Source organism: Melozone crissalis, unplaced genomic scaffold, assembly GCF_028551555.1.
Source record: "Melozone crissalis strain CALT ecotype California unplaced genomic scaffold, PUWL_Pcris_2 ptg000023l_1, whole genome shotgun sequence".
Taxonomy (NCBI): domain Eukaryota; kingdom Metazoa; phylum Chordata; class Aves; order Passeriformes; family Passerellidae; genus Melozone; species Melozone crissalis.
In genome coordinates, this window is record NW_026535801.1 from 31283271 (window position 1) to 31311094 (window position 27824).

The following is a 27824-nucleotide window of genomic DNA, read 5'->3' on the forward strand; positions in this document are numbered from 1 at the left end:
CACAATCGATTTCACATGCCTTGTATTTAAAGAAAAAAAAAAATTAAAAATATTTATATAAGGCGATTTGTTTGAGGCTTGTTGTCTGAGTTTTACTGAGTTCTCCCTTTATTCAAATGAAGCTATGTATGATTATCCCTTGTTTACTCTCTCCACATAATTTCTAGTTTTATGACACCTTGGCCTCCAACCAAGATTTTTTTCTCAAACTAGAGAGTCCTGGTTTACCCTCTGGTCCTATGGCTGTCATTCCATACCTAGGGAGTTTCTGCACATCTCTGAATCCACAGTTCTATCAAGCCTTTCTGAGTTATAGTCAGAGCTGCAGATACAAGTTATGAAAATACCAGAATAATTGTTTCTGATTTATTCTGAACTTTGTTATTTGGCCATCTCTGGAACTGACAGTTTGATAGAGCTCTCCACAGCAATGCCAAACCCCCTTGCTCTATATAAGAATTTAAATTACATGTTTCATTAACATATTGCATGCAGGTTCTCAAATTCCTAGTTGTATTTATTACTATAATATTTTCTTATAATCTGTCTAGAATTAACCCAGACACAAATCTCAGCAATACTGGACATGTAGGCAAACTTTCATTCCCATTCCATAAAGTTTTTCAAGTAGAAAGTTGGTTTGAGAATAAAACATACCACGAACTAGTTTCATACACTCAGAGGTATTTGACATGGAGAGGAACAAAAAGTTTTTCTTGAGGCTTCTCAAGAAAAGCTGTGCATTCGATTCTCACTCTTAGCACTCTTGTTTCCCCCCTTTTCCAAGAGCATGATATATGGATATAAACCAGTAGCCTCAATGCTTCACACACACACCCCCCAAGTCAACAGAAAAGATGAAAACCAGCTGCATTCTAATTTGCCTCTGTTCTAAGTGATTCCCACATTTATCAATATTTCATCTAGCATTTTTTGGCACCAACATTTTCCATATTACTTAAAGGGGAGACTACAGACAGGAGGGAGAACATAAATATAAATCCTACACAAAGGAAAAGAAACCCTACTGCTGCAAGGTTTTACAGTGGGACACTTGCTTTGCAAGATCATTCACCGCCTTTTATGATTTTTCTCTCTTGCAATAGGAGTGCCAATAATTTTTTCATTTTGAATAACCAGAACAAGCAAAATTAATATAGATTCCTTTGGAAGTAGAAGAAAGCTTCTAATTTCCCAGTTCTTCAGTGTTAACTCAGAGAAATTGACTGGTTTTAATCTACTCATAAAAACCAAATATACTTCAAAGGGTGCTTGGAAAAGATTGTTTTTTGCTCACCCACTGAGAGCTTCCGTGTCCTGCACATGCAGCAGCAGGTTCCAAAACAGCAGCTGGCTCAGGAAACTCCTAAGGTACCAAATCCACAGGTGGAATGCTGCTTGCCTGGACGGCAAGTGAGAGAAAAATACTTCTAGAGGCTCTTGGAGGGCAGCACCGTGGTTTTATCCCATGCAGCAAATGCACACAGGCACTCGCTCCATCGCACAGGCACGGGCTCTGCCGGCTCCCTGGTAACCAGCTCTCTGTTTTGTTGACCAGACTGTTGGAAATCATTAGGGAAAGAAAAGCATGACTTGGCAGTAATGCCCTGGACTCAGAACACAGGAGTTGTGCCACTATCAGTTTCTGTGAAAAGGGGTAACTACAGTGACCTTTGTTAAGGTATTTCATCTTTCCAGGACAGAGTTCCTGATTTTTTACTTATAAAAGGATGGGACCTTTTTGTTTCGAAGTGAAAACTCCTTAGCCCTGGAGCTGTGTCTGTTGTTAGTTTTTATAAAGCAACAAAAACACATTTCTGATCTTCAGTCCTGAGGGACCTTGGATCCACACTTTAAATATCAAGAGTTACCAATGACAACATTCACTTCTTCCTTCCTGTCTCCCTACCCCCTGTTCTCATATTCTTACCTTTCCCTTTTTAATTACTCTAGTATTCACCCAAAGCACAGAGGGATCTGGATCATGACTGAAAATAAAATCACATTCCATTCAAAAGGAACAGAATCTGGAGTTTGAGTATCTTCCTGTCTTCCAAGATGCAACTTTTCAAAGGTCCCTCTCTACATGGTGTCTTAATAATATATTCTAGGTTGAATTCCTGAAATTCTTTGTTGAGGAGAATAAGAGAGGAAATATAATTTCCATGAACAGAAAGATTGATTGTCACATCAGAAAAAAAATGCCACATATGAAAATTTGATCAAAATGTACCATTACTTGCTGAGATCCAGAACAGTGAAGAATTGGAGTGGTAGAGACTGCTCCAGAAACTTTCCAATAAATGAGCTGTCCACATTTATAAACTGGTAACTGGAGTTTTGAGCAACCTGGTCCTGTAGAAGGTGTCCCTGGCCCTGACAGGGGGTTTGGAATGAGATGATTTTTAAGGGCCCATCTAACCCAAACCAATCTATGACTCAATGAACTGGTGAACAAAGTTCACCAGAGATGCTGTAAAAGGTCGTTCCTTACTCAGGGATGAGGACAAAGAAGTAAACCAAAAAACAGGTAACATAATGGCTGAATCCCAGCAAATGTTAGCTGGAAAGGATCCCTACACATCCCTAACCCAAAATCTTGCTTGAAGAAGAACTTCCATTTCTGCCATTTACGGGCAACAAATTTCCCAGCTGCACTACACTCATAAGCTTCAAGTGGAACCACTCAAGCTCTAACCTGTGGACACTGCTCCTCCTTTTTGCATCTGCCACTACTGAGAAAAGCTTGGGTGTTCCATAGTTGTAGTTCCCCTTTAAGTACTGGCAGGCTGTGAACTGACTGACAGCTCAGTGGCAAAACTAAATATGAAATCTTTGTAAATCCATCACTAGAGTAGGATACACTTAGCAATGAAACCCGTTAGAAAAGGAAACAGTGAAACTGAAGAGTTAAATTTTCAGCTTCCTCTAATTTACAGAATTTTAAAGTATGTACAATAGCACAGAGTAAAATAATATCTTTCATTAAAAGAAGAGTTTAGTTAAAAGTGATATTTTCTTCCATGCTATTTGAAGAGAAGTAACTTTTGCCCTGGTGGCTGTGAATCGCAGCTCTTAATTCCTCCCAGGAAATAAAAAAAGAAATTTCAATGTAAACTTTTTTCTCCCCTTTAATGTAGGAGTGGAAAAGGAGAAGAATTTAATGAGTATTATCTGCTCTGTTGGCACTCAGAGGGGCTATGATTGAGAGAAAAAACACCCCATGGAATATGTAAAAATGGATTTCATTGCAAAACATAATTAGTTCCTGCAAAAATATCCATTTTTAATGCATTCTTTTCCAAGTTTAATGTCATCATCACAGTCTAAGTGATATATTCAAATCTATGCCATTACAGGATGTTTGCACTAGCCTGTTTCCTTAACCAAAACAAACACACAGTCTAACTAGAATAGTATGTGTAAAGTTAGTGTGTTCATGCCAAGACACTGCACTTTCACTGTTATTTGCTTTTCTTCCCTCTGCTTCTGAGTACCTTTGGGATGTGTCTTCATAAAGGAGCTATTGAATCAACATACAGAAAGTTAGTATTTTGCAATATGCATTCAAGTTACCTTAAAAGGTAAAATTTTGGGTCAACTAAAGGTAAAATTTTGGGTCAACTAACTGATTTTGGGGGAAAATTTAATAAATTTACCTCACTAAAGCCAAAACTCCTCCCTAGGTAATTCTCCCTAACTCTTAAGGTCAAGAGTGCACAACATTCCCAATTCAATCTATTTGTGTTCTTGGATGAAAACAGGTTATTGACCAGATTCAAACTAGATGCAACTCCAATGACTCCATATGGTCTCAAACACTTTAAGAATTGTCATGGTAATGATAAGCATGAGCTGATCCATCCCAAGTATGAAGCTGCTCATGTATGATAGAGATTTGTCTTAACCTGGCCATTCTGATAAAAATCAGCACTTCCATACTGCCTCAGTCTTTTATGCAATGAAGTCAAGCTGCTGAAGACCCACAAAAGTTTTTTTCTACAATTTTTCTACACAAATTTCTTTTACTAGGTTGTTTATTCCGCCCATACTAAAAAAGTTGAAGTCCATGAACTGCTGCAGTTTTAGTCAAAGATGGTGGGGTTTTCAAGATGTATCATGGTTTAGACAGACATGACTGGTGGGCTTTTAATCTTAAAATCTGTTCTATACAGCTATAGCTTAAGGTGTTTGTGCTCATTTGCAGAGCGTGCTTAACTAAGAAAAATCCACAGAATAGAAATTTTGAGAAGAAAAATGGAAGGAAGAACTCAAACACCACAATATTTGTTACATGAAACAAATTTTTCTAACCACAGCTTGACCTTCCATTTCAAAGGGAAAAACATCAATTAGGAAAACAAGTTGATGCTGATGCTTGGTGAATTTCCCAGTGGTACAGGATGATCAGGACAGTGGGCAACACAAAACATGAAATGCACCATGTTACCCTCACAAGGAGCTCACTTAGATTAGTGCACCTATTTATCAAAGGAGAATAAACAAAGATGTAAAGGAACATGCATACTTTAATCCCACACTGGTGTAAAGTGGTGTTTGCTTCAGTAGGCAAGTAGAGGTGGAGGTGTCTATTCCTTTTCTCTAAACACTTGAATGCAATTTTTAACAATTATAACAGTAAATTTACAAAAGTAAAAATATGTGGAGAGGGCAAAAATGCAGCAATCAGGAGATGGAAGGAAGCAGTAGTCTGTCAAGTCAATGGTTTGTCTGAGCCTTGTTTTCCCCTCACCACCTGCACCCCAAATCTAACCAGTAGGGGAAAGCCTCAGACAATCAACAGGAGTATCCCCACTGGCAGATGGATGTCTTCTGTGGAGTTCATCTGCAATGGTATTCATGTCCCTCTAGGCCTCTGTTTGAACATTGTCACTATGGAAACAGATCTCTGATGCCCTGCACCTTATCAGGCCTTCTCTATTTAAATTCTTCTCTTGTGTTTTTAACAAAGCCATTCACTGAACCTCAACTAATCCAAGATTCTGTTAGGGGTGAGGTTTTTGCTTGGTGGGGTTTTTTTTTGCCTTCACTATCATGTCTCTTCCAAAAGGTTCTCTCTCCCACTAATGCCATCTGACAGGCTTTATTTGACTCACACCTCTTCAGTTACTGGCTCAAAAATATTATGGCTGCATTTATTGCCAAACAGATTCTACTGTTTTTATTTCCCCCTCCTGCCCCCCAGGGTACATAGTTTTCAATGAAAATTCCACTCATTCAGCAGCAACTTTCTCATTTTGGTTTTAGCTGTTTAGAATCTGCCTGCATCTCCATCAGATGCGCCTGTGAGCTCTCTCTAGAGCATTCCTAGGTTAGAGGTATAAAGGGTTACATCTCAGTAATACCAACAGCTTATCAATTCCAGATGCATATGGAATCCAAAATCCTGTGTTTACAAATTCCAAATATTAGAATACTTTTGGGGAACAGAGAACAGGAGGGGAGCTGGGAAGCGTCAATGTTACATTATGCAAATGAAAGAAGGCAAATCTGGGTTTGACCTCACTGCATCCAAATCTGGTGCACAGGCAAGAACCAGAGCAATTCTTCTGCAAACCAGCAAATGTTAATCCTGCAAGTGTCCCTGCAGTAGTAACTGAAATTCAGGCTATAGTTCTCCACCTAAATAGACAGGAGACAAGTATTATTTACCTTTTGAGTTTTTAATATGGCCCATAACTGTAATTTAAAGTCAGGCTCCAAGAGACATTTTAAGGGGATTTTCTGATACTTTCTAGTGTCTCTAGGAGAGCTGGAGTTTTATCAGTTTGCACAAAACCTCAGTGCAGAGATGAATGGGAGCCATAAAACAATTTTATTTTATTCTTTTATTACCCTAGGTTTTCTGGGCTGGCTGAGGAAGCAGAATACACAGCAACACAGTAGCCTAAGATGTGCTGTGGCTCTCACAGTTCCCAAGGGGACTGGTACAAACATAGAGGCAATTGCCACTAACTGTGGGAAATGAGCTTCAAAGCCTCCTTATGGCTTCCACTGGGACAAAGCACCTGTGTGTGTGATAAGGCTTTACTAGGAGGTGAAACTGGAAGAAAGGACACCCCTCAAACATTCCCCATTATAAATTTAACTGAATTATTTCTAGGCTTTAATTGAGCAAGCTCTCTGGTGGAAGCACAGAACAATTCACAGGCCATATCCACTGGACCCCAGTTAATATTTCAAATGGAAATAACTTTCAGGAAAACTCATAGAAAACTGTAGTTGCTTTCATGTGTTGATTCTGCAGATGAGTATTTATTTTCTTTATTTCCTTCATAATATACCACCTAACAGCTTTTGAGAGCTGTAAAAAATGACAAATCACAGTAATGAACTTTAAGTAATATTTTGTACAGCTAATTTTGTGGTACTGAGGAAAAGGTTTGAGGTACAGCCAAGGAGAGGACTAATAACACTGCTGATTTTCAGGAACTTAAAAGTTGAGATATAAAGCGAGGAACTAGGAAGAATTGTGCTAATTTAACTTTTTGGCACAGCTCTCTGTGCACTGGGTAAAATCAGGGCATTTCCAGGGACCATGGGCATAACATCATCAGTGCTCCCACCTTCTCCTGCACAGACTGCAGAGAAGCACAGTGAGAAGTCAGTGGTGCTTCTGGAGAGCAACAGTTCCACACCAAAAGCTGCATCTTTCCAACCTAATTGGGTAAACTTCCATGTGTACATAACCCCCAGGTTCATTCTGTTTCTCATGGTAAACATCCCTCTTTTGAGTTTGAGCCCCACTCTTGCTAGCCACTGATACCAAATCATCACCGTCAACTGATACCAAACCACCAAAACCAAACAGAAAAATTATAAAATAATTCTGAGTACTGAGAGGATACGATAACCAGAGGCATAACAGTCATAGGTGCAAAATGAACAGCGAACATTCTCAGGTGAGAAACCAGAAGAACACTTCCAATATGGCAGAGAGCAGAATCCCTCTAAATAAAGAACCCAAACTTCACCTAATTGTCAGACTGGGAAAGAGGTTGTAAGGCACAGCCATTGTAAATAAGGCTGGACAGGCCCACCTGGGGGTCATTCACTGCCAGGATAGTGCAGGAGTTGGATACCTCTGTGTACCACATCACATTATCCTCTCATTATTTCGTGCAGCTCTCTCTGAAACTACTGAAAGTTGTGCTTACATTTCTGAGGGCGGATCTGGGCAATTTGCCTTTAGCCTCATGCCACTGAATACACTTCCTTTTCTCCCTCCCTGCCCACAGCTCTAAGAATTACACTGGGAACATAAATCTCGATTTCAGATTTCCTTGGTTTAGATGGACCAAGCCAAGCCATTTCCTGCCCCTCTCAAACATCTATGAGCCCAATTTATTTTCCTATGGAAGAAGCTAGCCAATGACACTGATATCTATTTTTCTGTCCACATTAATTCCATTTTTTAATCCAAAATTAAAAATTTGGATTGCTTCTATATTTTTCAGGCTACTGTGCGTCTTTGAAAGACAATTTAAGTGGTGAAATGAACACTGGTTTTCCTCAAAAGCTTTCCCAAAGAAAGCTGTACTGATCCTTCCACTAGAAACTGATCACCAGGCAGTTGCCATTAATTATGGCATGGAAGCATTTGGCCAAGATATACCAAGACACAGATCATAGATTAGGGATTTAGCTGGTTTAGAGCTAGGGCAGAAGGAGCTGGCTTTCTCATGTTGTGTCTTGTATCCATCATTTCAAACTCCTGTGGTGTTTTTGCTGATCTGGCTGTAAAAAGAACCAATGTAGAACCCAGGAGTGAAGCTGATGAAGGACAGGTCACACACTGAATTTAAATGAAGTAGAAAAATGGAACTTAGCCAAAACCATGAGCCTCTCCTTGGTACTCTGCACCCTACCAGCCTAGAAGTAGGGTGCAGAAGCCCTACCATGTCTAAAAAGAAATCACTGCTTCACAGTCTAAGAGAAAAAATATTTGCTGATTAAGAGAAAGAACAGAGTTTGCAGCATTGTTGATGTCAGCAGTAGTAGAATCAGCTGCAAGTCCTCCAAGAATGAGGAGGCATACTGCACTAGGAGCCACATGGTCTCTAAAAAAATCTCAGAGAACATTATGAGCAAGTTGTCTCCAACATCTCAGATTTATAGCATGGCCTGGCTCAGAATCACTGCAATTTCAGAGCTTCCTCACAGCAAAAACTGTTATTAAGGCCTGAAACTCTGGCCAAGGCTTTATTCCTATAGCAGTTTATTATCTTCCTCTCTTCTAGCCCAGGAAGTTCAACAGCACAACGTTCTCCCTAAGCTGAATGTCAAAGTGTGTGCAATAACAGTTTAGAGCTACAGCATCCACCTCCATAAAGCACTTTCTGTGCAAACCACTGGGGGCATGTGTGGTGTCAAAGTCATCAAAACACATCTCATCCCACCTTAATCTCTTCTGACATTAAAAGAGATCAACAGGTAAGAAAGAAGAAAATTGTGCCCTGGCACGTTCACAGGCAGTATCAGGCATTTATGTGTGTGAAACAGGAATGTAATGAAGGTGGAAGGAAAAAGTTCTGGGAAATTTCTATGTAAGCTGTGATGCACAAAACAAATGGACAATACTGCTGGCACAGGCAACAGCTTTTCCAGACAGTTGAACTGGTTTTAAAATGAATTAGAAGCGGTGAAACAGCACAGCTTGCAAATCCCACCAAAAAAATAAGAAAATTTTCAGTTTATTGAATCTGTCTCTTTTCCCTTCAGGGAACTGAAACATTTTTCTAGGTCTGAGAGGACTCAAATCCAAAGGCAGATTTACTGTGACACTCCAAGTCTCCCAGCTGATTCTTCTGCCCAACAAGTCTGCACTTTATATACTGATGTATGGAAGAAATCCTCATGTAAGAAAAAGGAGATTAAAGGTTAATCTTTGCTTTAACAATAAAAATAAGAAGCTACTTCACATTTCAGTCTCATGGGTTAAATGGAACCAGCTGTACATGTGGCCATCACGCACACAAAACACTGTCACTAAAAAAAAAGCAATTTCTTTGTGTGTCAGAAAAATGGGTAGGACACTACACTGCTGTCACAAAAGGGCAGCTCATTCTGTCTGACCCACTGGATATTGTCAGTAATTCAATTTAACTCTTTCTCATCTATATTGAGACTGATCAGTGCTGCCTCGTTGAAGCAAAAATACAGGAAGAAAATTCTAAGCAATGGTGTTTCAGGAATTTTTAACAGCTGCTGCCTGCTTTATTGCTTGAACTCAATTCTCTGAATTAAATCCTGTGAAATCCAGTATTTGCCCCAAGAAACACAGCTGGGATTATCCCAGAGATTTCACATGCACAGGATACATGCAGCTTCAAAAGACAGCTCCCTGCTGACTGAAGGAGGAGCAGGTATTACAGGGCTCTTAAGTCTCTGCAAGCAATATAGATATCATATCCTTTTCCTGTATTACTCTATAGACTCCAATAAATCTACAGAATTCAGCTTACCACAAGGCTACTGTTTTTCAGACCAACTGACCCAATGACTGGTATTTATTTGCTGAGACAAGCTCCATTAAAATAAAAAGTAAAATATCCACACTCTTCCTCCTCATCACCACAAAGATGACATCTTGTTGCCAATCTGCCTGCCAGGAAGCCATCTGGAAATAATATCAATACCACAATCTATAGGCATCCCTCCAATGCATTAATCAGGTCATTAGAGTTCAATAGTGACAGCATCTTTAGGAACTGGAAAGGATAAAGCTGTGGTAATAAGGCACAGTGAAGATGGATCCCCAGGGCCTAGTTAGATCTTCCCCTCCTTTTGTCTTTAAAAAGCACACAGCATTAGCATTTTGTTCCCCAGTGTTTGGTTTAAATTTACCATTCTGGAGAACTTCGAAGCTCGAGCAAGGCCTCTCAGTTTGACGCATAAGCACAAAATGGAAAATGTCTTCCACCCCACTCCTGTCCTTAAAAGGACATTGAAAAGTCTGGAGAGAATTAAATGGGGCATGACAATGATTTGGAGACTGGGGAAAATAGATTAAAAATATAAATATATACATATATGCATATTATAGCCAAAACCCATACAAAGTTCAGTTTGAGAGGGTTATAAGCTTTCTTATCACTCAGAGCAGTACCTTCAGAGGAAACCCAGCAGTACCAGATGCTAAAGTTATCTCAGACACATACCAAAACCCAGGGGCTGGAAACTGAAGCTGCAGAAGTCTAAAGCTGAAGATGGTTTTCTTCTACAGTATGAGGAAAGGAAACAACTCAGGAGGAAAAAATAGTAATACAAAAAAAAAAAAAAAAAAGTGTTACATAAGATTCTGGTCTCTTATCTTTCTCAAATGAGAAAAAACTCCACATGAATTTCTGAGATATCTGTTTTAACAACACCATTGAATATGGTACAAGGGGAATGAAATGACACACACTTTTGAAAAGCAGCACAGTAAAAGCAGAAGTACAGTAAATACTGAGATTAAACAAAGAAACATATCACAAGTACTCAGTTTTATCAGTTCAGTACAGCTTCCCATTAGAAAAATTAAATACATATCTATCAATCTGTAGATATATCACTGCACTAGAAGTAAGCAGCTGCTCATCATCTTGGACAAAACTTCAGAGGCAGTGACAAGGCCTTCCTCAGTGTTTGCACAGCAAGCTGGCAGAACATAGCTCCCGCTTAATTGCTGTACTATGTAACTCCAGCATACAAAACGGAGCAGTCAATCCTTGTTGTGAGTTTAAGTTAACCAGAGCTGTTCAAAATAATAATATCCAATTCTGATTCTTTACCTCAACTCAGTCATCTGGAAGGGGCAAGGTACAGGACTTATTACAAGTCCATGTAATAAGTTTGAAGGGTTATTTTTTTCAGCTTGTAGTAGCTTCATGTCTACTTTATAAGCACCTAAAAGGCTTCTTGATCAACAGACTAGAACAGGTATGGATAATAAGTTGTCATAGTAAATGTAAAAACAGTTTCAGAAGTTGAATCTCTCATTTTGGAAGAAATTATTATTTTGGCTTGCCACTTAATTAAGCACATATTTTTGAGCTAATTAATCCAGTTGAACTAATAGAACTAATATTACATTTCAAGTAGGGGGGAAAAATAATTGCACATTAGAGACTCACAGTGAATTAGGCTAAAAAATTCACCCCCAAAAAATTCTCCAGTGAGCTCCAGAAATTCTGCATGTCAAGCATGCAGTTTAAAGCTAAGAGTTTAAATATTTGATAATACCTAAACACTCTCATGGGTACATTTGCATTTGTAAGTGACTATTTTGGTTTGGGGTTTTTTTTCTGGTACATTAAGCTAAACCTAGGCTAAGCCTGCATTAAAGGTAATTAAGACAACTTTGCATTCAGACATAAAAACAGAAGATTCATCTTTCTTACCTTTTTTCAGGCTTTAGAGAAGTCCTTTCAAACTCCTTTCTCTCTGATACTCCTTTGTAAAGCGTTTTGAAACCTAGTGATGCAAGTATTATGGACTATGACCATAGCACTCATGAAACATTCGAGTAGAGATCCTGCAAAGAATCCAAATTAAGGAATGTATTGTACAGTTCAAAAATTAATTGAAAGCAATGAATTATTATCCTGTTGAGATTACTGATACCTAAATATTAGACAAGTGAAGTCTGGCTGCAGTAGTTATATAAAGCTACCAATCCAACTGCAAAGTAGAAGATGTTCTCTAGATAACAATGAAAATCCTTCTGAAGCCTGGCAGTGAGAACAATGCCACAGCTAAAGCCCTTTACAGAAGTCAAGGACCACAAAAGATCCTGACAGTCACAGAAATTTCACTTGATAAGAAATCACTCAAGAGAATGGGTTAGTCAGATACAGGACTGTAAAAAGTCTTCTGTATCATGAAGATCAGCTCCTCTCATGAGAAGCAACTGTTTCATATAACATCATTTCCCTTGCACATGTCACAGTGAAGTGATGAGGCACAGGTTTTCACCACAGATGTTATTTCGGTCAGCTTTGATGAAGAAATTGCTCTGGACAATTTCACTTTCATTTTTTATGCAGTAACTACAGAAATATAGAACTCTGCTTCATTATTTAGCTCATCATAGCATGGGGAACTCCTGCAATTCATCAGTAAAGTCATCACCCAGAGACAGCATTACACTTCCAACAGCTTTCTGGTCCTGGAAGAAATGTAGCAGGCTAGAATCCAAGAGTTTCAACAACAAAGCAGAGACACATAGCTAGATCTGAAGCAAGATTGGTCCAGAACTCACAGGTTAAGTAAAGGCTCAAACAGATGAACTCTGCAAATTTAGGTGTATCCACTTACAGAATGCGAGACATTCTGCAATTAGCAGGGGACAGGGTGTGCCACAGTGGTAAAAAAAAATAAAATTAAAAAACCACAAAGGCTTTAATCCTGTGGTCAGGGCAAAATGAAGACAGTACCTGTATTTATTCACCTACCTAGGTATTGTTGATTAATATTAGTTTCAACTAGCCAAGCACTATTATTCAGCAATAATTTGTTTGCATATTCTGTTTCAATGCTGGATTGCATCTGTACAAGCAGTCCTTCAAAGTGCATCTGTAGAGAGTAAACACCTGTACTCCTCCTTCAACTGCATACACATGTTTTATGGAATAAGGACAATCCTCCAGTAATTGCACAGGAACAAATATAAACACACTTGAGCTCTCGTAAACATGTCCACAGAGACTTCTCATATAACCACTGAGTGTTCTCCTTCAGGTTTTCTTTCATGTCTGCAAAACTGGAAAAGCAGGGCTCTCTTCCTGCTGGATGTTTCAAGTGCATAGGTTTTGAATTTTTTATATAATTTAGTTCAGGGTTTCAGAAATGCAAAGTTTTCATCACCACTACACATACTGCATGCATGCAAAAGTCAATAACATATCCAGCTCCATTAGCACCAGACAGTTTCATACAAAGCTTGTGCCCTTCAGTTTTGATAGATGGCTTCCACAGAGTAGTACAATATTAATAGGTGCTGTACACCAAGAACACATAAGGATGTTTAGAAATACTCAGTATTAGCCCCTGTGCAAAAGAAAGGGATGATATAATATCATTTTTCTAGACCCAGCTCTCCAGTGGAAAAGAAACTTCTAAGTTTCATCCAAACCAGAGTAAGCTATAAAGGCTACTTTTGAAGTCACACAAAAACCAGCTCTGATGTAAGGGTCATCAAACAAAACCTATGTACAGTTATTTAATTTTAAGAAATAGAATCATGTAAGGATGTAGGGAAAAAAAAAAAAAAAGAGGACACTCAAAAGGAGCAGTTCAAAAAGCAGGAAGACTCAGGGAGAGTTAGGAGAGTATTGCAGGGCATAGGTCAGCTAACAGAAAATGGATTGCTTAAGTAAAGACAGGGGAGCCCATAAAACATGGCAAGTAAAATGTAAGCAGGAAAATAAAAGGGCTAAAAGACAATCCAAAAACTGCCTGCAAACAAAGATGACTGTGCTAGTAAACAGCTCTTGAAATACATCAAGGACAGGAAACTAGCTAGGAAAAGCAGTCCAGCTGCTGGATGACAAAGGTGTTTAAAGCACAGATAGGGACGATACAGTTGTAGCAGAAGAGCTCAGGGAATTCTTTACATCAGCCTTTACTGATGAAATCTTTGGGGAGATTTACACATCCAGTGCACTCTCTGTTGCAAATCTGGTAGAGGAACCAGAGCAATCTGAAGTAAAATCAGGAAATACCAGACTGAACAAGGAAACTAGATGGTAATAAAGCACTGAGACAAAACAATTTTCACACAAGTTCTGAAGAAACTCAAATATGAATTTACAGACCACTAGCCAAGGTATGTAAGCCAGAGCTACAGAGAGGATCTGTGCCTGAGAATCAGAAATCTTGCCTGCATAACTTCCAGCTACAGGAAGGGCTGTGTAGGGAGCCTGGAAACCACAATCTGGCAAGTCTGAATTCATTGAAGTAGGAAAGTGAACATTAGAAAGAGTAATGCTTCACAGGCTTTTTAAATGGAGAAGAATCAGCAATGTAATTCCTGGGATCAGTGCTGGGACTGGTGCTGCTCAGCATGTTAATCAATAACAAAATTAAATGATTGAGGAAAATGTTGGCAGATGGGCTTTAGTGTAGTAATTCCTCAAGGCAGTATCAATTCTAAACATTCCTTCTTGGAAGCCAGAGCCATCCTTGACAGTTTTCTGAAGCCCTTGGTTCAGTGGTCAACAGCAGTCAAAAAAAGCCAGCAATATCACTGGAATCCTCTGAAAAAGAGGAAGGCAGGACATTTCTCCTCACAGCCTGAGCGCTCCCACAACTTTAGTACTGTGATCTGTTCTCCTCAGACTAAGGAGGACATTACCAAGCTGTCAAAAAGGGCAACCTAATGGAAATGGAGATACTAAAAAGGCTGGGAGTCCCCAGCTCAGAAGGAAGGCATATGTAGTGGATATAACCAGGTATAACAAAAAACCCCATGAGCTACTAAATGCACAACAGTTGTTTGCCCAACCCTACAAAACAAGAACAAGGCACTACTCACTGCAAGCAACTCATTTAAATAGAAAGGGCATTTTATCCAGCAGGTTACAAACTTCTGGAACTTGTTGTCACGCAAGACTCTGAAGGCAAAGGATGTTCATGGGTTCAAAAAGGGATTAAACAAACTCCAGTCAACAGGTCCATAAATAGACACCTAAACGACTAAACAGGTATATATCCTCTAATATCCTTAACAGAAGAGCTGTGGAAACTGGAGATGTGTGGAGAGAAATGGATCTCAAGAAATAGCTGTTGATGGTCCTCCTGTTAACTTGTCAGACACTGCACTGGGCTAAAATCTTTTGCCAGGCAATCATATCTATAAGGCTTTCCTGTTCCATCCTCCCCAACACTGGAGCATTGAGGCAGTTCTAAAGTCATTCATCTTATAGGTCAACTTAGTGTTCCCACACATCACACTGCTTCCTGAGGATAAGCAAGGATCCCAACAAAATAGCAAGGTGATAGAAAGCAAACATATTCATTCCCCCTCATGACAGGGGTTAGAATGGGACAGGGACAGATACAACCAGCAAAGAAAAGGAAATAAAACAATTTAGACCAGTTACAAGTGCCAGAACGTCTCTTATAACACCCTTTGCCTAAAAACACCTTCAACATCTGTACACACAGTACAGTAAGTAATTATTTTGCCTACCTAATTTAATTTTTAATTCATCAAAGTTTCATTTTAGAAGCATTTCTTAAATTAACACCATCTTTGAAGACAGTAAGTTATTTATAGCTCTAAAAATGCAATCAGCAAGGCTGAATTTCCTGTCTTATAAGTGAAATATTAGCTTGGAAAAGAGAAAAAAAAACTCATAAGAAATGCAATTACAGCAAGTTTGTTTTCAAGACAATAAATCCTTTGTTTTGATGTGCAATTTATTTCATTATCTTGTTACTCGTACAGTTTTTAAAAATATTTTTATTTGGCCCTATAGGAAAAAAAATTATGCTACACAGATAAACTAACAAAGTTTGACAAAGTTCTCTTGTTCCTGTCTGTGACACAATCTGTCTCAAAACATTACACTAGTAAGAAAACCAGCTAGAAAGGAACTAGCACTAGAAAGCTCACCACAGAAATCATGACAGGCATGAACAGACATGAAACATCACACTTTTTTCTCCTCTGCAATTTGGTGAGTAGGCTTGTTACTACAGTCCCCTACTCCAATATCAATAGCGACACATTACTAATACAATGGACCTGTATTATAGGTGTATGTGCACATAATAAATCCACAGGATCCTGCAGTGCTTATGAACTGATGAGCAAGTTCAAAGGTCACCTCAGTTGTCCAGCAAAGTACAATATAATACAAAATCAATAACAATTACTAAAACTTATTTACACATATATGTTTGCTTTCACCCTCTGAGACAAAGCAAAATGTGGTACAGCATTTGCAGTTAGAGGATCCTACATTAAGTTTAAGGTCAATAGCTCACATGGAGAATGTAACAAGGCCCGCACTATTTTACCTGAAGAATTATCTGACCTTGTCCGACTGTCCTTGCTGGTGAAGCGTCTGCAAGTCCTTATTTTTGTAACCTCATTTTCTGCTGTCACTGTGGTCCAGTCAGGAAATGAGCCCCCACTTCTGCCCAGGCTAACCAGAGCCACATCAACATCCACAGCTATAGCTTGGAAATGCCTTGGAAAAGGAATATAACTGAGTTCTGTATCAAGGAAGAATTAAATAAATTGAATGGGAACTCAACACTTCATTGTTACCTGAGGTGAACATGATAAAGGCACAATTTCAGGTAAAGTGAAAGAGCAATGCTTTTGCTGGCTGAGTTTAGAAGCATTTTAAGAAAACACACATGAAACTGACTTTTACTCTGCACAAGATGGGATTATTTCATCAATAAGTACCCCAGTGCCCAAGTTCAGGCTGACTTTAGCCTAAAACTTGAGCAAAATTCCCCAAGCAAAGCCTTGGTCCCACAGGCCGGGGCTGAAGTAAAATGGCGGGAACTGCTTCGAAGGCAGCATGGCGGCAGGTCAGGCCTGCACAGCCCTGCTCCTGCCCCCTCACTCGTGAGGGGATTTCATCCTGAATACCCCCTGCCATCCCACAGACACACCTTTAGGCACATCCCTGAGCAGGGCTGAGGGAGGGAATGCAAATCCTGCCCCTCCCTTGGGAATGCTGCAGCTCGAGACTTCCCAAACCCACGGCCTCTTCCATTCAAATGTGCTCACTCTACTCACAAGCACAGGCACTTTCACAGCAACATGAAAAACTGCTGTGCTGCAAAGAAACAGGAAAATGAGTAGGAAGAAGAAAGGGAAATGTAGAAGAAAATAAAACAAACCTTCTTTCACCACTCCCCTGTCTGTGAGAAAGAGGCAGCCAGAATGCACGGACTCACAAGCCAAGATCCCTTCTTGAAAAACCTGCAGGATACATACTCAGATATTTGCCTGCCTCTTTATATAAAGTTCAGTTAGCACTAAATGCCTCCAGTTGGTTTCAAGTTACAGCCAGGGGAAGTAGTACCATAAAATTCCTCATAGCCACCCAAACCATTACTCTTGTATTTTTTTCCATGTGGGGTCATCACATCCCCTTTAGAAAGCTTAGAGGTATGATACCACTGCAGGCCTCTTCAGAGAGAGCCTGACAATGGTGTATTATGAGGCTTGTTGTAACATCCTTTCAAAATCCTTAAGGTCCAGTGGTTTAGAGAAGAGGGTCTTTTGTGTCTGCTGTCAGTTCCAGGAAGCTCCTGTCACTGGCATGGAGACTGCATATGGAAAAGAGCTGCTAAATAGACCAGTTAAAAGAATATAGGCCCAGTCTTGCTCCCACATCACTGAAAACCATGAATGCTGCAACTCTGTTGAGGTCAGAGGAACTGCACTGCTGTGATGCTGGGGGTGAGACACCAGCTGTTGTTTCCAAGCCAGGGCTCCCTCTGCGAGGCTCTCTCAGGCTCTGCCCATGATACACCCCCAAGGCACCAGGACCACAATGTCAGCTCTGAAACAGCAGCAGCAGTCTGTGCCACACAGCCTAACCCACAACAGCTCTGCTGTAAACTCACACTGCACAGAACTGAAGAGGTTTCTCACCTCCAAAACCAAGCTGGACTTAAACTAGTGATGAGTCAGTAATGCTTTCAGACATGAAGTACTGACTTAATATCTTCTTCACCAAAGGAAAGGAAAGCTTTTAATCCTAAAAGATCTGAGGTAAATAGCCTAAATAAAGCAGCCCATTCTTGACAAATTTCTCTTTCCTGTGTATTTTAAACACAGCTTGCTTATTGCTTTAGGTTTGTAACTTTCCTTTTGATCACCAGTGTAAGAACATACAGTGTATGTCCTGACCTGGACTTTGTGAGTGCTTCTTACAGAACATGGCCACATACTTTATTCTTTTCACCCAGTCAGACTTAATTTTTGTCCAGGAGAGATGGTCAGCATTTTGGTTCTGAGGGGTTTTTAAATTTTTTTTTATAATTACATTGATTCCAATTACATGACATAAAACATGTGAATGAAAAAAACCCTTTACTTCAGTATTTAAAAAACTGCTTGCACTATTATAAAGAATTAATGGAATTATACATGTCTTCCATTAGGAGACAAGCAACTTCCTAATAGTCAACACTGCCAAAAATATTCAGGAACTACATGCATTTTATTTTAGGGTATTAAAGCAGACATCCTGGTGATTATTTGCACTGCTAATTCACATAGTAAATTAAATTGTGACTGTCATTTAGAAGACATGGAAAATCTCACACCCCTGTCTCACCTTGTCTGCCTTTTGTTTTGCACCGGAAATGTTCATCAGTTTATAGAATTTAGAGAAAGCAACATCACCTTGAAATCAAGTGCAACAATGCCTGCTTGGAATACAGAGCTGGGAGCTCTAGTTCCTCTGGCCCATGCTGCCTGCAAAGCACAGCTCTCAGAGGCCTCTGCAGCAAACAGGAAATTTGCAGTACTTCCAGGCAGATAAGAAAAGCTAAAACTGGGATCCTTTCATTATTTGGAATATCTCAGAGTGCCTGTGCCATATTGTGTCTCCCAAATCCTCTTTGTAAGAGTATTTGCAACTTGGTCCTTGCTCTCCCCATTACTCACTCATCCTTTAACATTTTGCTGAGGTTAACAATCAGGATAGTGATTTTTGCTGCTTAGCAGTGGTTCCCACTGAAAGCTGGATTACACTGGTTTAAACAGTATATAAAAGGTCTCTGGGTGAAACTACAGGCTTGGTGATCAGATTATCCTTCACTACACAGTTCCAGGATCCTTTTTGGATACATTTCTTTTGTTCAGATATCATCCTGCCACACTGCAAATACCTCCAATCACAGGATTGCTGAAGAATAACAGAAAAAAAGCAGTAAAATAACAACTCAGAATAATGTTTTTAACCTGCTGTGCAATAATTAGAAATAAACTGCAGTGAGTGTGTAAAACAGCACAAGCCATCACTCACTTTCCTCAGCCAGGATGTCTGTGGGCAGTTTATCACATTTCACAAGAAGCAGCAGCAAGTGTTGCACGGGACTGGCAAATAGAGCAAGTAATTTCTTCTCCCACAGGTTACATCTTCTACTTTCACACAGAATGTGTGGTTTGTTTGAACCCTTTTCTGATGAAGAAAATAACTGAAAACATCCCTCTGTGACAATTCTGTATCCTGTGACACACTGGCTGCATCACAAGCCCTAAAAACGCCTTTGGTACCATGGAACCTATGCATACAAAACAGCACTTCAGTCTGAAGAATTAATATGCTGTCAGCTGGTCGTGTTTTTGGCAAGTGAGTGAATTTAATCCAATTACAGCAAAGGTGATGAGGTCAAGCTGACTCCCAGTAAAGAATCACCAGAAAGACTATCCTCAAAACAGAAGACACTGCAGCTTGCTAGACATGCTGTAGTGAAGTTTAGCAATGCTCAGACTTGTTACAGCAAAGGTAAGTGCCAAGAAACTGCTTAGTGCCAGCAAACAGAAGAGGAAAGGGATTCAGCAAGAACACACTTTGTAAAGCACACTGTAATCCTAAGCACTTAATTGCCTTTGGCAAGAGCTGCATCCCATTGCTTTCTCAGAAGTCGTTTTATCTGCAACTTGATGCTCACAGCTACAGGGATGAATGGAGTGGGGGAGGAGAAGGAACTGGGGGAGCTAGTGAGAGAACTACAGTTACCAGTCTGTCTTTGATGAACTACCAAAGTAAAATATAAAAATTACTGGTATGTGCAAAGCCTGATCTGCATATCCAATGACTCTCAGAGAAGCAAATGAAACTAACTCTCCTCCAGGCCCTTTAAATCACCTACAGAGGCTGACAAATTAGTTGCAGAGCTACACACCTGTGTTTATACTTTACATTTACATATGTCTAGCCTCACTTTCAGTCATTCTCACTGAGCCCATTTAGGTCAGTGTGAATTTGAAGGTGCAGCCAAAGTTTGTTTCTTTTCCCTGCTTATAATGCAGCATTCACAAATATTTTACAATATGTTAACCCAAACTCATTGTTCCCACATAAATGGAAGACTTAAAAGTAAATAATGCACCAAGCCTCTTTAATTAAATAAGGAGTTTGGGGGAGGAGTTTCTGCAGACCCTTTTAAATCTTAAAGCCTGCCAACTGGATGAACAAAAGGTAGATTAGGCTCACATGATAAATCCCAGCAAACCTGAAAAGCCTTTGTTAATAAGTCACTAAGGGAATTTTTCTTTTTCCCCTAGAATTTCTGCTCACCAGAAGTGAGAGTTAAGATTATTCAAGCAGGTTTGGTTTCCAGCAGCATTAAATGGGTATATGCCTCATGGAGCTCTAATCTCCTCATTTCTATAGAGCTCAATTCCCCTTTCATTCCTACTAAAGCAGAACCAGTTATTCCTAGCTTTTATAGAAGGAGCAGCTGCTGAAAGTTCAGAGGCAAAAAAAGTTTATGAAATTAGTTAAGATTCCCACAAAAACTAAACTGGAATTCTAGATCAGCTTTAATAGCAACAACAACAACAGGAATATAAATGTATTTTCATTTCACTTTGGCATTTCTTTCATGTAGCAGGTTGCTAATGAGCCTTTTAAGTTTCCATTCATAAGTTAGTGTTCAGTAGCTTGTTCACAGAGCCAAATGACATGTTAGTCTGGCAATTAGTTTACTCTTCTGTCTGTAGAGAGGCTTAATGAAAACATTATTAGAGACAGACCTTGCTCTAGCACACTCCATAGACCCTGTACAATTACTCAGAAAAAAACACAGATTTCAGCAAAACTCATACTGTAAAAGACACAGATTTTAGTAAAACCCAGACAACATGGATGGCATTTAAAGCTGTGCTAAATTAAAAAAAAACCTCCAAAGTCCATCCTACCTGGAACCATCTGGCCTCACTGATGAATCCTTTTCAGCACTATAGATTAATCATATCTTCTCTGCATCCAGTGCTGAAATCCAAACAACATAGGTAGCCCTAATGTACATCATGGAAGCATTGCCATCAGTGGGATGAAGGCAGCTGTACAAAGCTTGCTAAGATCCTGTTTGGTGCAGTGGATGCCACAGGAAAAGTTTAGAAAGTCTATTGCAACAGGTGCAGCAAGGTGTTTCCAGAGCCATGACAGAAAGGATCACCTAACCTTCCATGGGAGGTCATAAAAAACCAGAGTAATTTAGCATCAAAGAGAGAAGAGTGTGTAATCAGCAAAGGGAAGAAAAAAATTACCTTCCTTACTCCTAACTCATACCTGTGGAATAAAGTTTGGAAAAGCTATTGAGCACAGCTCTAAACACAGCGAGGGCAAACAGCCACAGCATGTTTTATTATGTATTTGACAAGTTTATGAATGAAAGGAGATGAGTCTGTCTGCAAAACCAGGATCACTTCCAGCCCATGCTCAGACCTGAATTCAAACTACCCAGAAGAGTCCAACAACCACAGACTGTGGCTACCAATTCTCCAGAGTCTAACCAGAAACTTCAGCCATCTCCTTACATGGCTCTCAAATAGACCTTCTGAGCACATTTCTGGATTTAGACATCCACAGCTTTAAGGCACAGCATTTGGAGCAGTTCTGAACTCTATTTACATCTGCATTTTGTTTTAGGAGGACTCTGAAAGTAATTTGTAGCTGTTGGTTTATAGTGTTTCTAAGTACAGTGTATTTGGCTTGTGTAAGGATATTGGTATGGCTTTTGATTGACTGCAAAAGTCGGATCATCGCCCAGAGGAAGTCCTAATGAACTTAAAGGAGGAGCCAGGGAGAACAGAGAACACGAAACAGACCAAAAACTGGTGAAAAATTATGCATCTCTTACATTTAACCTAAGCCAATGGCAATACGTAATCTCAGTTTATTTCAGACTTTATAATTCCCTTTCAGCATTATACAAGTAAACCAACAGAACTTCACTGAATGATTTTCTTGATTCTCCTTTGCACCAAACAGCAAGGCAACTAAAGCTATGGACACATGCTTGCAACAGAAGAGTATCTGATTTATAACTTTCTTTGCAGCAGACCTTTTAAGACTTCCCTACAAGACCAATAAAAATGGGGTCAGTGCCATTAACTGGTGTGAGCCTCCCACGTTTATATAAAATTCTAGTTGTGATGTTTATTAAACCAGGCATTTCCTTTCTGCTCATGTCCATCTAAAAAGGTTAAATGCCAGTAATAGATCACACACCAGCACAGGACATCCTGCCTATCATTCCAGCGCTGGTCCTCTGGTAGCAAACATTCTCCTGCTACAACCAACAAAATCACTCCAGTTACTTCTGGAGTTAAAACATTTCTCCTGTAGCATTCATTTGTAAAAGGCTAAGGATGGGTGTAACGTTAGTGTACTATGAAAATGTGTTATCATGAGCACTTTGTTACAAACTGCAGAGCACACAGCGACCAGCTACAGAAGAACAGTATCACTTAAGGAAACAGAAAATACAGGATATATGAAAATTAAATGTTTGGTTATTAGTAAATATAATTTTGGTATAAAACCAGAAGGCTCCTAAAATGCTATCCTAGAACCTAGTTCCAGAAACATCTCAGCAAATACATTGTTGCACAGGAAGACACATATCATATTCTGCAAATAACAATGCAAGTCATTAGCAGAATAAAATGAAATAAAGATGTGTGCAGGAAGTAGCAGGAGAAAGATAGTTATCCTCTTGAGCATTTAAAATGAGAGAGAAATTACTATGTCTCTTACAGCTCCACTGACAGAAATGGCATTTCCAGCACTCCAGAGAGAGGTAGCATAATTTTGTAGAGTCTTAGTGGGGAACACACCTTCTGCATGTCATGCAACTCCACACTCACACCACCCTCCCTCCAAATGCTTGGAAACCCCTTAGAAGAAGGGTGTGGAATCAGGTATTTGCACTTATCCTCCCAGCCATTCCCTCTGTAGGGAGAATAATGCAGCCTTCAAAACACTTTTGATTCCACTTCCTGACTCTAGGAGTATTCCTGTGGATTTACTTAGCAGAAGACAAGACTAGGGCAAGAAGTATCTTTAAAGTGTAAGAGGAGGGAAGGATCCCCTGTCTTTTCATCCCTGGTCTCCAGCCCCTGCTAGTCTGCCCTGCCACTCCCTTCCAGCCTGAGTGCAGGGAGCAGTGCCAGGGCAGAGTCCAGATGTGCACATACAGAAAAGAGGATTAAAAGGCAAAGAATCCCCAAAAATATATTGCTCCATAGCATGAAGGCAGCCTGCAGAGAAGTGATTTCACTGCCTCTGCCAAGTTAATGATTTTAAACATTCATCTCCATCCCCCATCCTCATGGAGGATGTTTAAGTGGTGTCACTAGGATTTATCCTTCTCTGAGACTAAGCATGTTGTGCAACATGATACAAATTACTCTGAGAACAGCAGAAGTTTAAAAAAAAATTAAATCCCAGTATAAGCATTTTGTCTGAAACATTAAAGATGTAGATGTGTAGTAAAGGAATGTTGCTACATGTGCCTCCACATATGCATCTCTATATTTGAAAGGCTCAGGAGGCCAAGAGAGAGCCAGAGAGATTATCCTTACAGCCGAGCCTATAAATGCTTCATCTTAGAAATCCTTTGCTACCTGCCAGTAGAGAACAATAAAACTGTAAAAAATCATACATAAAAGATGACAAGTACTTACGACCAGGTTTTCTTGCTCTGGGATTAACGCACTCCGGGAGGGGAGCCGTAGGTGAGCCCTCCTCCCTGCCGGAGCCCAGCTGCCGCTCTCGCCGGGGAAGGGACGGGAGCTGTGCTGAGTCCCCCGCAGGAATCCCGCGGCTCCGGTGCTCCAAGCCCGGCATGTGCGAGCCGCTGGGCTGGCTCGCTGCAGCGCCGCTACCTCGCCTCTCCGGAGAAGCAGGTTTCCCTCTTCTTCTCCTCCTCCTCCTCCTCCTCCTTCTCCGCCTACTTCACCTCCCCCCGCGGAGGATGCCGCGGTACCCCCCGCCCGTGCCCGCCCCCGGGCTTCCCTCCGCGTCCCGGGGCGCAGCGGGCAGGGAGAGCCCCACGCTCCGGAGCCGCCTCGCCCCGCGCTGCCCAGCCCTGGATCTGCTGCTCCGGCCGCAGCCCACCTGCTGCTCTGCACGGCCGGGCCGGGCTGGGCCGGGCTGGGCCGGGCTGGGCAGCGGGGGAAGCGCGGAGCCCGCAGGGGAAGCGGTGCCCAGAGGCGATACTGCCTGCGGTGGGCACGGCTGCCCTTCGCTCCTTCCCGGCGGCGGCTCCCAAGGCAGCGGTCGGGGGTCCCGGGGGAGCCCCGGGTGCGCCAGGGCCAGCGAAGGGAGGGGCACGACCGGCCCAGCCCAGCTCAGCCCAGCTCGGCTCAGCTCCTGTGGAGCGCGGCTCGCCCAGGTGGGGCGGCTGCGGATGGGGGGTGCCCAGACCTGAGTGCGAGGTGTGTGAGGAGTGTGTCGGGATGCACATGGGTGCCGTAAGAGCTGTGCGCTGCAGAGCCTGTGGGGATGTGAGAGTTATAGACCTTGTGTCTATGGGGTGCATGTATGGGAAGTGTAGAGGAATGTGCTTATGGGCTCGCATGGAATGGGAATGAAATACACATGGGCGATCTGTGTGTGTGTTCTGGAGGAACTGCACAGCTTGCATATAGGGGAGGGCACAGAGGATGTATGTGAAGTGAGAAGGAAGGGACTGCTATAGGATGCCCTAGAGGTGTGCATGGGGAGTGTAGGGGTGCGTATGGAGCTGCAGCCCTGCCGTGCTGTGTCCCGATGCCAGCCACAGGGCATTCTCTCAGACACACGGGGCTCTCAGGGCTGTCCCTGCCTCCCCCACCCCATGGGCCTGCCTAGGGCCCATGCTCTGGCACATCTGCCTAGGGACATCCAAATCTGGGGCAAGGGATTTATTTTAATAAACCGTTTACAGGTAATTGTGTTAAGTGCTAAAGTAATGTAGAAAGAAGAGCAAATGCAAGATGGGGACAAATTGAATCCTCTTCAACAATAAGACCTTAGAACTGCTGTTTTATAATGTGGAGACCCTGAAGAGGAAAGGTAGTATAATCACATGCATTGAGAACTTAAAGCCTTTCTACTCTGATATTTTAACTTTTTCATTTGCACATTTAAAAAAACCCAATCAATTGCCTATTTGAAATGGACTTACAGCCAGATCATAAACACACATGGGGACAGACATACAAAAAGTCCAGGTTCTATAAATTAAGCTTTCCTTTTCTGTCCTCTAATGTTCTTCTGTGCTGCAGATTGCTTAGGTGTGCTAATACATGGTTCTGAACTGCTACAGAAAAAGTACAAGCTGTAGAAAACCTGCCTCCTCACCAGGCACTAAGATACTTGTAAGGATGATGGAGCAAACCACAGCCCAGGATACAATTCTTTCTCTTCCCTTACTGTTTCATCCTAACAGCCATCAACTCAGAAAAATGGGACCAAGATAAGCAAGTCACAGCAAAGCTGTTCTTGGCTGCTGTGATGCCCAGAGTTTTATATTTGCAGAGACCTCAATGTTTTCCATTTTGATTCTGAGGTGAATTTTTCTGCCATTGATAGAGCATGTGTCCTGCAACCCGAGTAGGCTATACATGGTGGCAGTGCAGGATGCTGCCTTTTCCTGGTGCATCATTCCTGATGTTCTGTGATGAATGACAGCTGTTACCAGCATGAGTCCATGAAAAGTTACAGCCATTGCTTTTGACTTTTTCAGGTGCAGTACAAAGGGAGTGCACTGAGGGAAATTGTGCTAACTCTTCAGGAGGAGGCAGTGTTAGTTTTCTTTTTCTTGATTCCTTTAGGAGAACAAGATGCTTTTGCTGTTTTAAAGGCTCTGGGACTTTGAAAATAGGTTAATAGAGACTTACTTATTTATTTGCTTATTTTTATTTTGACCAAAATCACTGAGAAGGGAATCCTAAAGAAAAGTTACTTTATTGTCGGATGTTTTGAGTACCTCAGTCCTCACTTGCTCCATTAAACCTCTCTCTCTGCTGGTTACATCCAGCCAGACTGATACTCCTGGGCTTTTCCCTTCTCACTGCATGGTTGTGGCAAATTCTGGATTGCCAAATGTTTTTCTCTTCAGCCCAAATCCATCCCTGATCTTTGCTGACATGCATGACTGTCTGTCCATAGTGGATTTCAGATGGCAGTGCATGCACACACAGTTCCACAGCACATGAGCTGTTAAAAGCAAGATGCTTGTTATATGAACACTTGTTTTCTGTAGATAAATGATTATTTGGCATTAGAATACAGAAAGTACATGAAAACCAAAGAGTAACACAGAGCCAGGGACAAGCTTGCTTCGACCTTCTCCGTGGTCTGACTGAAGACTGTACTGCCAACACCTTCTTGGAAGGAGTTTTCTTCTCAACATATTTTAACTGTTAAGAAGATGCTGCTCTGCATCATGATTATGCTTTTCTGTGCTGATTTCTAGCCTAGACTTCATGAAACCTTTTTCTTGTAAATATTCTCATGTCTTACCAGTTGGGAATCGCTGCTCTAGACAATCCTGTAATAGCATCACCGTCTCTGCTTTCAATTTAAAATGATTGCTCAGGCCTTAAACACTCACAAAGAACAAGGCCCAGTGTTGCCAGTGAACCCACATCTGCCTTCAGCTGAGAGGGAGGAGTAGGAGACACTTGAATCGTGATGAAAGCCACTGAGCTCCATAAGGAGAGCAGACGGTGCCCCTGCTGGGTTTCAAGGGATTGACTCATTTTCAGCAAAGCTCATCTTTTTTCCTGTTTTGTTTTGCTGGGCTTTTTTTGGGGTTTGCTTTGTTGGGTTTTTTAATTGCACAAGTCAGATCAAGAAGAAAAAGAAAAAAAAACAAGTGAGGGATCTCCCATCCTAGCACAAACCAGAATGACATAACACTTAAAGTCCAATCACAGTTCATCCCCAGAGTCCTTTTGGGACCATTTGTCTTCTAGCTGGGCCTTTGTCCTCAGAGCCCTCTAGGATGCTGGAAGTCAATAGTTCCACTTCTTTACATGCTGATCTTAAATCTGATCAAGCTCAAGATAATGAAAGTTCAGATATGACATTTAATGAATGCTGCAGGCTACAGTAATCCTGTGCATTCTGAACTGGCTGCTTGAGGGTTGTTTTTTAATTGTAAACATCCTCCATGCAGCTGCTCCAGGGACGTGTTTAGGAAACAGCGGCTGGCTGTGTTTAAAAGATTTCAACTCATCTTGACCTACATTTAGATTTTTGTAGCTTACAAGCCACGGACTGTAACCAACAAAACCCTCAGAGAGCTTATATAGCTTCTGTAGGGCAGGGCACAGGAAACGAGGGAAGGATGAAGTTACCCAGCTGAAGTGTTAGGAAAAGTGAGTTACTGAAGCTGAACTACGGGGTTCAGATGATTATCAGGTGATTAGGAGAACAAGGAGCAGCACTGCATAGAGGGAGTAAAGATAACCTCTCCTTTTGCCTTGTGCTTTCTTCCCCATTCATTCTTTCAGTGGAAATCTTTTTGTAAAATCCTTTAGGCTCCTTTCAGGATAAAGTTCAGGAGGTACCTAAACACCATTGTATTTTGATATGTGCTGCCTTCTCACTTACAGTTCTGCTCCAGAAGTTGCTCAAGTTTAGGGCTTGTTTCTGATATGACCCCTAATTAAGCAGGGAAACTGCTAGAATAAGATACTTGGGAATTAACTTTATTGGAAAGGAGCACATTTGTCCATTTCCCAGAGCCCATTCTTTCTTTTATTTCTGACACAAGATCTTGTAATGCTTTTTTTCAGAATGTAAGCACACATTTTAAAAGCAATGCAGTTTCTA